Source organism: Humulus lupulus, chromosome 5, assembly GCF_963169125.1.
Source record: "Humulus lupulus chromosome 5, drHumLupu1.1, whole genome shotgun sequence".
In the NCBI taxonomy this organism is placed as follows: domain Eukaryota; kingdom Viridiplantae; phylum Streptophyta; class Magnoliopsida; order Rosales; family Cannabaceae; genus Humulus; species Humulus lupulus.
Genome location: NC_084797.1, coordinates 226,358,079 through 226,374,416, shown reverse-complemented (window position 1 = coordinate 226,374,416; position 16,338 = coordinate 226,358,079).

Genomic DNA, 16,338 nt, shown 5'->3' with positions numbered 1-16,338 from the left:
CGAAGATAGATCCGAGCTCCAGGCTATCAAAGAACTCGAAGAAGTAAACATCGACCCTAAAGATCCTTCGAGGGTAGTTAAGCTCGGGAAAAATCTTGACGCTAAGAGAAAGGCGGAGCTGGTAAAATTTTTACAAGAAAATCTAGATGTCTTTGCTTGGTCCCATGAAGACATGGTAGGGATCAGTCTGAGTATCATCATGCATACCCTCAACTTGGAGAAAGCATGCCTGCGAAATCCCAGAAACAAAGGCATCTGGATACAACCCGAGTTGAGTCCCTGGAAGAAGAAGTAGCTCGGCTTTTAAAATGCGGTTTTATTCGAGAGGAAAAATACTTGATTTGGGTCGCCAATCCTGTCCTGGTCTCAAAGCCAAATGAGAAATGGCAGACCTGTATTGATTTCTCTGATTTGAACAAAGCCTGTCCCAAGGATTGTTTCCCCTTGCCAAGGATTGACCAATTGGTGGATGCCACCACGGGGCACGAGCTCTTGTACTTCATGGATGCCTACTTTGGATATAACCAGATCGCTATGAACCCCACGAACTAGGAGCATACTAGCTTTATGACTCCGACCAACGTTTACTGTTATAAGGTCATGCCCTTCGGGCTGAAGAACGCTAGAGGGACCTACTAGAGATTAGTCAACAGAATGTTCGCTGATCAGATCGAGAAAAACATGGAAGTTTATGTTGATGATATGCTGGTCAAGTCAAAAACTACCGATAACCATGTCTCTAATCTAAAAAAATGTTTTGGGATTCTAAGGAGGTATAGTATGAGGTTAAACCCCCAGAAGTGTACTTTCGGAGTGGCGTCGGGAAAATTTATGGGATTCATAGTCAACACCAGGGGGATAGAGGTGAACCCCGACAAAATAAGATCGTTGCTAGAAATGCCTTCACCCAGATCGTACAAAGATGTCTAAAGTCTGATAGGAAGAGTGGAAGCCCTTAATCGGTTTATTTCTAAGTCCACTGACAAATGTTTGCCATTCTATAACTTGCTCTGGGGAAACAAAAAGTTTGAATGGACTGATGAGTGCGAGCAGGCTCTCCTCGATCTAAAGGCACATTTAGCCAAGCCACCAGTATTGTCTAAACCAATGGCAAGAGAGCCCCTTTTTCTTTATTTAGCTGTGACGGAAAGTGCGGCCAGCGCCGTGCTGGTCCGGGAAGAGGACCGAGTTCAAAATCCAGTATATTATATAAGCAAAAGACTTCTCGGAGTAGAATCTCGGTATCCTCTAATGGAAAAGGTGGTGTTCTGCCTTATTACGACCTCCAGGAAGCTTAGGCCGTATTTCCAATCCCATTCAATCCACATCATGACTGATCAGCCTTTAAGGCAGGTACTGCAGAAACCTGAGGCATCGGGACGTCTGTTGAAATGGGCGGTCGAGCTCAGCCAATTCGAGATACTGTACATACCCTGAACTACGATCAAAAGCCAAGCCTTGGCTGATTTCATGGCTGAATGCACTGGATTCCAAAGGAGCCCTTGAGAGAACCAGTGCAGGAATTATGGAGAATCTTCGTGGACGGGTCATCTAATGAGAATGGGTCCGAAGCTGGGATCATCTTGATATCCCCAGAAGGGCATTGTTTCCACTCCGCGCTGTGGTTCGGGTTCGTGGCGTCCAACAACGAATCTAAGTACGAAGCCTTATTGGACGGGCTTAGAGTAGCGAAGGAGCTAAAGGCCAGGGCTGTCCAATGCTACAACGATTCCCAGCTCGTGGTAAACCAAGTGTTTGGGGAATATCAAGCGCAGGGGACCAAGGTGGCAGCTTACCTGGCCAAAGTGAAGAAGGAGCTGTCCGAGTTTGAATATGGCCTAGCCGAGCAGATCCCTCACGAGTAGAACGCCAATGCCGATGCCTTGGCTAGACTCGCTACCTCCAAGGAAGCCGAAACCCTGAGCATAGTACCAGTGGAATTCTTGGAAAATCCGAGTGTGGAAAAAAGTGCGATGGAGGTCGAGATGATCAATATCAGGACGGCCTGGATGACTCCCATAATAGAGTATCTTACGACAGGGAAATTTCCTGATGAGCAAAAAGACGCGAGGAGAATACTCTATCAAGCTCTAAGGTATACAATCATAGACGGGATGTTGTACCGACGTGGCCATTCCTTGCCTCTTCTGCAGTGTGTTCTTCCAGAGGAAGCAAAAACTATTCTGTAGGAGGTGCATGAAGGCTTCTGTGGGGATCACGCTGGGGGGAAAAACCTGGCCTTAAAAATACTAAGGTAGGGGTATTATTGGCCTACTTTATCAAAGGATTCCATCTTCTATGTCCAAAAGTGTGACAAGTGCCAGCGGTTTGCCACGGTTGCCCGAGCTCTACCAGTCGAGCTGAAAATGATATCATCCCCATGGCCATTCGCAGTGTGGGGAATCGATTTAATTGGAGCCCTGCCCATGGGAAAAGGAGGAGTTTGCTATGCAGTAGTGGCCATCTATTATTTCACGAAGTGGGCAGAAGCGGAGCCCCTGACAACAATTACCTCAAAGAGGGTTCTCGACTTTGTAGTCAAGAGTATTGTTTGCCGATTTGGACTGCCTAGAAAGATTGTATCAGACAATGGAACTTAGTTCGATAGCGATCTCTACTCCTAATTTTGTGAGAAGCATGGCATAATTAAGAGTTTATCTTCGGTGGCCTACCCACAGGCCAACGGTCAGGTCGAGGCCGTGAACAAGATACTCAAAGCGAGCCTTAAGAAAAGTTTGGATGAAGCCAAGGGAGTCTGGCTCGAGCATCTACCGCAGGTGCTGTGGGCGTACCGAACCTCCCACCGACCTTCTACGGGGCACACCCCTTTCTCCTTGACTTTCGGAAGTGAAGCTGTCCTTCCCGTCGAAATAAAAATAACCACGCACAGGCTCCAGACCTTCAGCCAGGAACAGAATGACGAGTTGCTCAGCGTGTCCCTCGACCTAATTGATGAAAAACGAGAAAATCCGCAGCTACAGCTCGCGCATTACCAGCAAAAAAATACTCGTTATTTTAATTCGAAGGTCAAAAGGCGTATCTTTGGTATAGGCGACCTGGTGCTCTGAAGGGTCTTTTTGGCAGGCAAGGACCCCAAAGATGGTGCTTTGGGTCCGAGCTGGGAAGGGCCCTATCAAATAGTGGAAGTCATACAGGAGGGAACCTTCAAATTTGATTGACTTAATGGAGAAACAGTTCCACGGACCTGGAATGCTATGCACTTAAAGAAGTACTAGCAATGATCGTACCACATGTCTATCTAAGGCTTAGTAAATAAAGCCGTTTAATTTAAGAAATGAAACAATCATTGTGTATTTTTTGTGTTTTTATATAGTTTCATCTACATGTTAGTTCGAGTGATAGCGTTGGTCCAAAGCAATCAGGAAAGTTCACTTTCTGATTGCCTGGGGGGCATATAACCTAAGTAGAGGTCCAAAACTTGGAAGTTAGTAAAATTGATTAACCAAGTGTTTTATCTAAAAAACGCGAAGTGTCAATAAAACTAACACGAACTAAGTTTTAATTAAATATCCTGGATACAACCAGGTCCAAAACTTGGAAGTTAGTAAAATTGATTAACCAAGTGTTTTTTTCTAAATGTGAGGTGTCGTTAAAACTAACACGAACTAAGTTTTAATTAAAAACCCCGGATACAACTAGGTCCAAGGCCTGATATTTAACAGGTAGGATATAAATCAACATCAATTTTGGTTACGACCAAAATTAAAGTATCTATCTCGAACTAAGAGTCGTTTCCTAAAGATTTTAAATGTACAAGTCATGAGGCATAAGAAAAAATCAGGAGAGGAATAATAAAATAAAATAAAATAGATACTGAACTTATAAATAAACTGTCTCGAGGAAAATAACCTTGTACTAAGCCAAAAATGGCAAATGTTTACAAACAAAAGAGGTGTAAAAATTAACCAAAGGAAAAAGAAAATTAAGCCCCTCCAGGGCACTTGGAGGACGTCACCTCCTCGGTCTCCTGCCTGCCAGCGATGGAGGTTTCCCCAGTCTCGGACTGCTCTTGCTGTGCCCGAGCCTTGAACTTCTCAAGATAGAGATCCCACACGTTAGAGGGAAAAAAAGGAGAAGTTGCCTTCTTGGTTGTAGGCCCAACAATGGTAGAGCATGCTCTCCATGGAGGATATTGAGGTCGCCTTCTCCTCCTTAGTAGCAGCCTCTGCCTCCAACTGCTTAGCCTTGACCTCCGTGAGCTCGACCTGTAGGGCAGCCAGGGAAGCCTTCGCTTCCTGCTCTCCCTCTTGGGTCGCTGTTAAGGCAGCCTTCGCAGCCTGCTCGCCTTCTTGGGCTGCCGTCAGGGCGGCTTTGGCGCTTAATTCGCCTTGTTGAGCAATTGTGAGGACAGCTTGGGTAGTAGACAGGGTAGCCTGAGCTGTTTGGAGCTCAACCTTGAGCTCTTCATTCCTGGCCCTGGCCCGAGCTATGCTGCGATGTTGAGCCAAGACCGCCTGCAAAAAGTAAGGAAGCAGTCAGGCACATACTAGGGTAAAATTTTAAATATATATATACTAAGTCAAGGAAAATATGCTTACTGTGAGGTTCATCCCCAGCGCGGATTCCATGACATTCTCCAGGCTCCTCTCCTCGATCGCCCTTAGGTTCGTCGGTTTGGCCTTATAGAAGTGCTCCACCGTGTGGTTCGCCGTCTCGTAGATGGTCCCCCGAAAGGTGTCTGGAATTTTCTCTAGGACTTGGGCATTGACCGGGATGCGTATGGTAGGGGCAGGGATGATCGGAGCTGGGGGATCAACCGGTGCTGTCTGGTCCCGGGCAGGACCGGAAGGTGCTGTCTGATCCCGAGCAGGACCAGAAGCAAACCGGGGAGGAGGTGGAGGCGGGCCCCTCTTGTATTGAGCAGCAGTAGCTGGAGCTGTTGAGTTTTGGTCCTTCCCCTTGGCCGGGGATTTAAAGGTCGTTCCTCCCGCAAGTGGCACCTTCTTGGATGAGAACCGGGGCTTCTTTACAATCGGCCCCGAGCTGGATTTCCCTTCCTGAAACATCGTGCGGATATTGGGAATCCCTTGTTGATCCATCTCCTCGCTTGAAAAAGAAAGGGAAGTACGTAAGTATGTGTACAAATCCTTCAGTCCACAAAGTATGTATACATGTATAGGATATAACAAAAAGTCCTACCCTCCGAGCTAGAGGAGGAGTCTACTGCCACGACCTCCGGCCTTGGAACCACTATAGGAGAAGGGGAATCTAAGTCTATAACTTCTTGGATTAGGGGAGGCTTGGACTCAGGTTCTACCTTAGGGCTGGATTCTTCCACATTGCCTAAGCCCAGGGGCAACGACACCTTGGAGAAGGGAAGGCCACAACCTAAGGTTGGTCCCGTACTCTTCGAAAAGGGACGACCTAAAAGATAGGGTGTTATCTATGACTATAGTTCCCCTAGGATGGCCCATGTCGTGGCGAACCACTAAGTGATCCACACACTGGAGCAGGGTTATGTTGCGGTCAGGGTCATGGGGGTGGTGGTGCACTAGTTGGTTTGGGTTAAACCTAACTAACCTAAGGTCAGCAACATCCCTATCTAAGTCCCTAAAGGGGTACGGGTTACCTTGGCCGGAGGGGCCGGATGCTGCCCCCGACGAAGCTCTTTCCACGTCTGTTTCCCGAGCGGCCTCAGGAGCTCGTCTATTTCGCACGAACGACACCTTTGCCTCTTCTTGTTCTTCATCGTCATCGGCCTCAACGCCCCCTTCGGGGATGGACGCTAGCTCGCGAACGACCAGATGGTTAGCCCGAGTCCTCCTCAAGGCTAGAGTCTGGCCTTCAGCAATCAACTTACACGCCAACATCGTGTCATCAGACACGAGCTGGCGGTAATCCTTCTCTCTGAACGGAAGCCCCGCCAGAGTGTCGTATTGGCCACCAAGGGTCACGGATTTGGTCGTCCTTGTAAAAATGGTTGCACGAAGATACTCCAGTCAGTATACACGCGAGAAGACTAAGTACGAAAAGAATAATTAAGCGAGCTAGGAAAGGAAAGAAGACTTACGGGGATGGTTTAAATATCAGTGTTCGTAGTTGCGAAACCCATTCGACATAAAGAGCTAGTCTTTAAAGTCATTGGGGTAGCTGGGCAGCTCGATGACTGCGGATGAGTTCGGGAATCGAGTCAGGTAGTAGAACTCGTTGCCTTGTCCCCATTGATCCGGGCAGGCCTTGAGATAGAAAAAATAGAGAATGTCCGCAGGGGTGGGGACCTCCCACTCATGCTTCAAGAAAAGGTACTTCATCCCCGCCAATAGCCGATACGAGTTTGGGGGGAGCTGGAACGGTGCCAACTGCACATAGTTGAGGAATGAGCAACATAGAAGGAAAGTTCTTGGAAAGATCCTTGGTGACTGGGTTTCCGAAGGTTTTGGTGGCAGATTTCTAGGATTTTATGAGAAAAGGAAGAAGGGTTTTTGAAGTTCAGAAGAGAGAAAATAAGGAAAAGTTTCGAATAAAAGGTGATGAACACTGAAAATTACTAGCCCTATTTATACATAATAGGCATATAGAAACGTGGACCGTCCGATCAAGCTAATGCGAGATACGAGGGTCATGTTTCAAAAGATTAAACGACAGCAAAAAGGTGGCTAGACCATTTAATACAATCCTCGAAACCCGAACTGACGCCAATCATGTCGTTCCACGTGTCTAGTACTCAAGTAATGAATAAGCATGGATAATCGCAACAGAAGTTTAAAAGTCCTCACCGTGTCAGTCGGAGGATGATGTCATAAGACACGGGCAGGGACTTGGGGGGCAAATGTACGCCCTGATATTCAGCTCGGGTCTTTTATGCAGCTCAAAGTATAGCTGGCTAGCTAAGAACAGTACTGTTGACGCGGTTCTTCGCCAACAGGTAATTAAGAAAAGAAAGAGGAAGGGATTAGTGCTTATGTTGAACTGAAATAGATGAATGATCTTGGAAATGGAAAGGTGACACAAAATACGTTTTTTAGGTGGTTCAAAGGTTAAAATCATTCTACTCCACCAGTCAGTATTATTGCTATATACTGGGTATTCTTTTACCGGGTATTTCTTACAATATCGAATCCAACCCTTTATAACTCCCAGGGTCTCCATATTTATAGGAGAAGGCACCTGGGAGTTGGTAAGAAGGTCATCCCATGACCTTCTTACCTATCATGTCAACTCTGTGACATTCATGATTAATTCCTAAACCTGACACATAAGTGTGATCAAATCAATAGGTAAGTGGATAATGGGCTGCACGGCCCAACCCAGTCGTGGGTGTCTGAATACGCACGTTCCTGCTGCGTGTCCGAGAAGTCTGGGGTATATCAGACACGTGATGTCTGATATATCCACGTTTACCTTGCGTGGTTGACTTTATAAAGGGTCACAGCCTCCAACTCTAGCTAGTACCACGAGCTGGATGATTCCCTCGACCTGTGGTCTTCAGAGTCCAGACTCACTCCTTAAGCAATCTTGGCGAACCCTTGGGTTACCTCGAGCTAAGGAGGTAGGATCTTATGATGGCAGCTCCGGTCTTGGGGATGTCCACGTGGTAGTCATGATTAGGCCGTATCTCAGCTCGTTAATCTGCCCGTGGCAAAATCAAGGCGTACATCTGCCCCCCAAGCCTCTGCTCGTGGTACACGACGTCGTGTAGGGCCACAGTAGGGGCTTTTAGGCTTCCCCATGAACTCTTCATATTCCACATTCTACACAGGCGCCGAATACGTGGAACATCGTGGTTGGTGACGGTACGTCTTCCGAGAACCGCATTTAATGGCCTAGCCTATGCCCAGCCGTCGTTTCGTCTTTCGAGTGGAGGGCCTTGGATCCCACATCAGGGCAATCCAACGGTCCTCCTCACGTGGCCCTTCATGTATAAAAAAAGGTGTGGCCACCTTACGCATGGGCCACCCATCTATTTGAAATTTTCCAGAATTTCCTCTTCTTCTTGCTCTCAAAAATCCCCCTTTTTTCTCTTTCCAGTTACCATCTTCGGCGTTCTAGAAACTCAGGTGCAAGGGCTGCTTCGAAGCTTGGGAACCAACAACTCCGACGAAGCCCCAACCTAGGCGATTCCTTCATCCTCTTCTCAACCAGAACACTCAGTAAGTCTTCTGACCGTGCATGTTTTTAAATTATTTTTCACTGTAGCTTAGGTAAATATTTTACTATAGCCACATGCAAGGGTTTGCTGGTTTTTTGTGGGCATGAAGGGAGAAAGCCTTTTAGGTTAGGGGATTGTTTGTAGTAGAAAATCCTTTAAGAACATGGTTTATAGGATGTATTTTCTGGGGAAAATTTGTGGGTAGGATTTTTGGTATGCTGGTTTAAAGTATTCAGTATTTTGGGTGATAAACCGGGTAGCTTAGGGGACACGCTTCACAGGCAGTTTTGCCTTTCTTGCCTATTGGAACTTTCCCTCCAAGGCAAAATTCTATCCTGACCCTCCTGACACACGAATTCCGAGTAATCGGGGATCTGTTGGGAGCACAGACGCGTGTTCATAGAACAGCGTGGTCTCACTCTCCACGGGCTTGGCTTACCTCAGCTCGGGTCAAGGAAAACAGATTTTTCTCCATTTTTAGGTCGCCTTCTTCTAAAATTTCTTCTTTTTGTTCTCTAGGCGACCAGATGGGACCCAAGAAGCTTGTAGGCAGCTCGTCCTCCCGCCAAGACAAAGACAAAGGAAAGGAGGTGATGGCCGAATCCCCTATCCCCAACTTCGGGCCAGCAGTGGAACAGGAGCTCGAGGTGGCTCCCGACGCGTTCTTTGAGGCGGAGAGGATCGTCTCAAAGATTACTGACCAGGCGAAGGTCAACAAAATATTCCTCTCCCATAACATCAGGCTGGGGAGAGGATCCGTGCTTGCCCGTACTCCTTTAGAAGGCGAGCGGAGCTGTGCGCTGCTTGATGAGGCGTTCTCGGCCTGGAGCGACGAGCATTTCAAGGCGGGGGCCTTCCTCCCGTTGGATCAGTATTTCGCTGATTTCCTCAATTATGTGAGGTTGGCCCCATTCCAGCTCCCCCCCAACTCTTATCGTTTGTTGGCGGGGTTGAGATACTTGTTCCTGAAACAGGAGTGGGAGGTCCCCACTCCTGCGGGCATCCTGTACTTCTTCTGCCTCAAGGCCAGCCCGGAGCAGCGGGGGCGAGGTGACGGGTTTTATTACTTAACCCGGTTCCCCAACACGGTTGCGGTCATCGAGCTGCCCAACCACCCCAACGACTTCAAAGATCAATTCTTTATGTCGATGGGGTTCCGGAACTGCAAGCTTCACTACTTCAATCGTCCTCGTAAGTGCCTTTCAACTTTAGCTCGTAAGTTAAGTACCATTTAGCTCCTCTTGTATCCCTTTCTGACTTAGATTAATTCTGCAGCTATCTTCGCGAGGACAGAGAAGTCTGTGACCCTCGGGGCCCAGTACGAGACACTGGCGGGCTTGCCCCCCAGTGAAAAGGATTACCGTCTGCTCGTGACAGACGAGACCATGGTGGCCTGTAAGCTGATCTTCCCTGGTCAGACTCTGAACCTAAGGAGTCTCCGGACGCTTCCTCCAGTTCGCGACACCAGGCCTATCATTGTGGAGGAGGTCCCGGGGGATGAAGATGAGGAGGACGAGGAGGACGAAGTGCCCCTTGTGAGGACGAGGAAACGGGCGCTGGAGGTCGCCCAAAGAACGGACGAGAAGAGGATCCGGCCGGAGCAGCCGCGTGTCCTTCTGGCCAAGGTAACCCTTATATGTTTAGGAATTTAGATAGGGCTACTGCTGACCCCCGGCTAGCTAGGTATAATCCCAAACAGATCGTCCATCACCACCGACGTGATCCGGACCTGGATACAACCCTGCTCCCCTGTGTCGACCAGCTCGTGCTAGATTACCAAGATAGCCGCCCTAAGGGTACCGTAGTCGTAGATAACACCCTAGCCTTTAGGTCGATCCTATTTGAGAAGTATGGGACCAACCTTCTGTTAGAGAATATATATTATTGCTCAATGAAATTATGGAAAAACCAAAATTACAACTCTATGCAAAGATACAATGGACAAGATAATTGATTAAATAACCATTACAACTCAATTGCTCAAAATACAAGTAAATAGAAATATGTAGAAGAAGAAGATTACAAACTCAATACTATAACAATACAAGTAAATAAGAAGAACACAAGAATGAAAAAACACAAACAAACTCTCACACAACCAAAGTGTAGAGTAGTGGGGATCACCAACTTGAAAAAAGTTCAAGACCTTTGTCCAAAAGCTTATTTCCCCCTATTCTCTAAGCACTAAGGGATCTCTCTAGGAAATAGCTCTCTGGAATTATCAAGCCTTTTGGTGTATTTTTCAGCCAAGTGCTTTGTGGATGAAAAAATGGTGTATCTTACAAGTGAGCATTAGGCTCCTATTTATAGAGTTTGAGATACCCCTTTGAATTTCAAATTCTTCCAACCCCCATGGCTGTTACCAATGATTAATTGGGTGTTTTATGGAATTAAAATAGAGATTTGGGAGTTACTTAGCTGTTTGAATCGTTCAAAGTTGGACAAAAAACCGAAAATTACAGAAGCTGTCAGCCATTAGGGTCGCGGCGCTTGTTCTAGGCGCCGCGGCGCTTGTTCCAGGTGCCGCGGCGCTCAGTCAATTTCAGCAACAAATTTTTTCAGTTTTTTCCAAAACGTTCCAATTTATTCCCACTTGATTTTGTAACTTCCATACACAATATGGGAGTTAAAATCATATCTCTATCAGCCATTTCTCATATGGCTTTATGAAATCCAATCTCAAATGTATAACATATAATATACATATTATTGGGTAATATTTGGGAGTTACAAATTTGTAACTGATTTTGTAACTCCAAAATATGTCACATTTGGACACACACATGTGCCCAATTTTGTGACTCTCAATAATATGTTACAAGGTGTGACAAATCACATTTGTGTGACAAATCACATTTTGTCACATTATTTAATCTAATATTATATTATATGAAATAATATAACATTCCCCCACTAGATTAAATAATCACTTTTTGTAACACTTATTTAATCAATCAAACATTATATTAAAATATAATATCCCCCCACTTGATTAAATAATCACTCTCTATAGAAACCTTTGCATTGGTGCATAAAGTAAAATGTCTTTCGACTTGAATTTTACCTTAGTGTAATTATCACAAAGTTTGTTGAAATTTTGGTTGCCGAAGCATTGAACCACTATCCCTTGATAACAAACCGGTGATAACACACACACCTTTGCTGTGTTCACTTAAGACCTCAATGTCTCGCTTTTGCACCGTTAATGGCCATGTGCACATTCCATTCATAGACTTTTCTTGAGAATGACTCCCGATTCTCATGAGGGGCGGCACCACCCCTAGGTCTATATAGGTAGAACTCTTATAGTATTTTGTTACCCTAAAATACTTGTCTTTTCAAGACTGAGTTCTATTAAAAAACCTTTCAGTTTTAACCTTCATTTTGGTAACACACTAGTACTCATATCTCAGATGGGACAAAATTTGAGTACTACTGTCTATTCACTTGATTGATTTGTTATTACCTATTGAACCTAATACTAGTTTGGTTACTAGTATTAAGATAGGTTACCATCAACCGTGAATCTCTTTAGGGAGTCTAAGTCCCACCCCTTGAGATGTAGAAATGATTACATTTGAATCATTTCTTTTCTCATGTATGCATACTTAGACACTCTCATTATTTTATTCAAACTTTGTTGCTAGCCATAGTTTGATTAAAATAGTTACCCCTTTTAAATAGTGATTTTGACCATAGTCAACACCCCCAAGGTGCACAGGGGCGGAGCTCGGGACTCCAGCAAGTTCAACCTCCGAGGTGCGCATCTCGGTTGACCCCCAGGACCTGGAGAAGATTCCAGAGGCCTTCCGAGGGATGGTGTACGAGACGGAGAACTACGCCGTCAACCACATTTACAAGTTCAACGAGAAGGAGCTCAGGGCCATCGAAACAAGGAGCCCAGTGGGCGTGCTGGAATCTTCACTGGGTATGGCCCTAACGGTAAGCTGACCTTACCCTTTATGGTTTTTAATTATCATGCCTTGCCCTGCTTTTCCTTTCTCTTTTTTTTCTAAGGCAGTTGCCTCTCCGTTTTCGCAGAGCACCATTGCCCTCCATCGGAGCATAGCCAGGACCAAGGCCCAGCTCGAAGATATGGGGGGCGAGCATCAGGTGGTTAAGGACGCCCTGGCGGCCACGCAGGGCGAGTTGGAAGAAGCCCGTCCCAAGCTTCAGGAGGTCAACGCAACCAAGGCCGCCCTTGCTGCCGCGCAGGCGGAGCTAGACACCGCGAAGGCTGGGGTCGTGGAGGCCAAGGCTACCCTTGCCGCTGCACGGGCGGAGCTGGATACAGCGAAGGCTAGGGCCAAAACCGCCCTAGAAGCCGAGCAGGCAGCCTCCGGCACCGCCCTGGAGGACATGCTCTATAACTGTTGGGCATACAACCCGGACGGCGATTTCTCTTTCTTAGCAGCGGACGTCTGGGAGCCCTTGCTAGAAGGGTTTAAAGCTCGCCTCGAGAAAGAGGCACCTTCCTAGGCCGGGGAAGCCTCTGGCGCAGCTGAGCAGGAGGGCGAGACGGTGATCTCCACGGGGCAGCCTGGCGGAGCTTAGGGCCTTCCTTTTTTTCTCCCCCTCCTTTATATTTATTTTTTTGTGTAACTTTTGCACGAGGTGTTTCCACCTCGAGACAATTCAATTATCAATTTTATTTTTAATTGACTTATTTCCTTGTCTTTGCGCACTTTAGTTACTATTTTGAAAAAACTTAGTTCGCGTTAATTTTTATCAATATCTCGTGCTCTTTAAGAAGAACAACAATCAATCGATTCAAATTAACCTCCAAGTTTTATGACCTGGTTATATCCAGGAACTTAATTTGAAAACTTAGTTCGTGTTAATTTTTATCAATATCTCATGCTCTTTAGGAAGAACAACGATCAATAGATTTAAATTAACTTCTAAGTTTTATGACCTGGTTATATCCAGGAACTTAATTTGAAAACTTAGTTCGTGTTAATTTTTATCAATATCTTGTGTTCTTTAGGAAGAACAACGATCAATAGATTTAAATTAACTTCTAAGTTTTATGACCTGGTTGTATCCAGGGTACAGCTTAGTTCGCGTCAATTTTCATCAATATCTCGTGCTCTTTAAGAAGAACATCGATCATTAATTTAAATTAACTTCTAAGCCTTTTAAGGTGACCTGGTTATATCCAAGCACCATATGCCCCCCAAGTAACTGGGAAAGGGTCTTTCGTCGTTACTTAAGATTACACTCGTAAATATGTACAATCATAAACGAAAAAGTTAATTCTCATTGCGAAATACATAAAAAATGACCTTTTTGGCCTTACAAGGGAGTCATTGATAATATCTCTTCAAATGGATGGCGTTCCAAGTCTGTGGGACTGCTCCTCCATCAAGCTGAGCTAATTTATAAGTTCCCTCTTTAATGACCTCGATGACCTGATATGGTCCTTCCCAGTTCGGTCCCAATACTTCTTCTTTGGGATCCTTCCCGGCTAAGAAAACTCTTCTGAGGACCAGGTCGCCAATGCTGAAGGCGCGCTTTCTGACTTTTGAGTTGAAATAACGAGTGATTTTTTGCTAATAATGTGCGAGCTGGAGCTGCGAATCTTCTCGTCTTTCATCCATAAAGTCTAAGGAAGTGCAAAGTAGCTCGTGGTTGCGATCTTGGTCGTATGACTGGACCCTATGCGAAAGTACCTTAATCTCCACGGGGAGGACTGCCTCACTCCCAAAGGTTAGGGAGAAAGGAGTATGACCCGTAGGAGTCCGATGCAAGGTCTGGTATGCCCAGAGAACCTGGGGGAGCTGTTCTGGCCAGAGCCCCTTCGCTTCGTCTAGTCTCTTCTTGAGGCTCACCTTTAACGTCTTGTTGACAGCCTCGACCTGGCCGTTCGCCTGAGGATAGGCCACGGAGGAGAAACTTTTCACAATTTCGTACCTCTCACAAAACTCGGTGAACAGGTCGCTGTCGAACTGAGTTCCATTGTCGGAAACAATCTTCTTGGGCAGCTCGAATTGGCAGATAATGCTCTTAACCACGAAGTCAAGGACTTTTTTGGAAGTTATTGTTGCCAAAGGTTCTGCCTCAGCTTACTTCGTAAAGTAGTCGATGGCTACCACGGCATAGCGGACCCCGCCTTTTTCAGTAGGGAGGGAGCAAACTAAGTCGATTCCCCAAACTGCAAACGACCATGGGGAAGAGATCATCTTCAGCTCGACTGGGGGAGCTCGGGCAACTAAGGCAAACCGCTGGCACTTGTCGCATTTTTTGACATAAGAGATCGAATCCTTGGACAGAGTGGGCCAGTAATATCCTTGCCTCAGGACCTTTAGGGCCAAGCTTTGCCCCCCAGTGTGATCTCCGCAAAAACCCTCATGTACCTCCTGCAGGATGGCCTTTGCTTCTTCTGGAAGAACACATCGTAGGAGAGGTAGGGAGTGCCCACGTCGGTATAGCACCCCGTGCACTATCGTGTACCTGGGAGCTTGATACAGAACTCGCCGCGCATCATTACGCCCTTCAGGTAGCTTTCCCTCGATGAGATACTCAAGGATGGGGGTCATCCAGGTCAGTCTAGCGTCGATCATCTCGACCTCCATCCTGGCTTCTTCTATACTTGGTTTTTCCAAAAATTCTATTGGCACTAACCCCAAGGTCTCCGTCTCCCCGGAGGTGGCGAGCTTGGCAAGAGCATCGGCGTTAGCGTTCTACTCCTGAGGTATCTGCTCGATCGAGCCTCGCCCAAATGCGGACATCTCAACTTTTACCTTTGCTAGATAGGCAGCCATCTTGGGTCCTCATGCCTGATATTCGCCCAGAACCTGGTTTACCATGAGTTGGGAGTCGCTGAAGCACTGAACGGAGCTCGCCTTCAGCTCCTGGGCTATCCTCAGCCCGGCCAGCAAAGATTCGTATTCGGCCTCGTTGTTGGAGGCTTTGAATCCAAATCTCAGCGCCAAGTGGAATCTGTGTCCCTCAGGGGATATCAAAATGATTCCAGCCCTGGAGCCGTTCTTGTTGGATGAACCATCTACGAAGATCCTCCACGACGCCTGGGCCGCGGTGACCTGGGGGGAGTCTTCTGTAGGATCCTCCTGGAATCCTGTGCACTCTGCTACAAAATCGGCCAGGGCTGGCTTTTTATGGCAGTTCGTGGGGTGTACAAAATCTCGAACTGACTGAGTTCGATGGCCCACTTTAACAGACGTCCCGGTGCTTCAGGTTTTTGCAAAACCTGCCTTAAAGGCTGATTGGTCATGACGTGTATTGAGTGGGACTGGAAGTACGGCCTGAGCTTTCGCGAGGCCGTGATAAGGCAGAACGCCAATTTCTCCATCAACGGGTACCGGGATTCAGCTCCGAGAAGTCTCTTGCTGATGTAGTAGACTGGTTTCTGAACCCGGTCTTCTTCTCGGACTAATACGGCACTGTCTGCATCCTCCGTGACAGCTAAGTAAAGAAAAAGAGGTTCTCCTGCTTTCGGTTTGGATAATACGGGTGGCTCGGCCAGATGTGCCTTCAAGTCGAGGAAAGCGCTTTCGCACTCTTCTGTCCATTCGAATTTCTTATTTCCTCGAAGCAGGTTGTAGAATGGCAAGCACTTGTCGGTGGATTTTGAAATAAACCGATTGAGGGCTGCCACCCTTCCTGTCAGGCCTTGGACATCTTTGCGTGACTTAGGCGAGGGACGCTCGAGCAATGATCTGATCTTGTCGGGGTTTGCCTCGATTCCTCGGGTATTGACGATGAAACCCAGGAATTTTCCCGATGCGACTCCGAAAGTACACTTCTGCGGATTAAGCCTCATGCCATACTCCCGTAGTATCTTGAAGCATTCCTCCAGGTCAGAAACATGGTTATCGGCAGTCTTTGACTTGACTATCATGTCATCAACGTACACTTCCATGTTCTTCCTGATCTGGTTTGCGAACATTCTATTTACTAACCTTTGGTAAGTAGCACCGACGTTCTTCAGCCCGAATGGCATGACCTTGTAACAATAAACGTTAGTCGGGGTCATGAAGCTGGTGTGCTCCTGGTCCGCCGGATTCATGGCGATCTGATTGTAGCCTGAGTACGCATCCATAAAGGACATGAGCTCGTGCCCCGCCGTGGCATCCACCAATTGGTCAATCCTTGGCAATGGAAAACAATCCTTAGGGCAGGCTTTATTCAGGTTGGAGAAGTCGATGCAGGTCCGCCACTTCCCGTTAGGCTTTGGGACCAGCACGGGGTTGGCGACCTAAATCGGA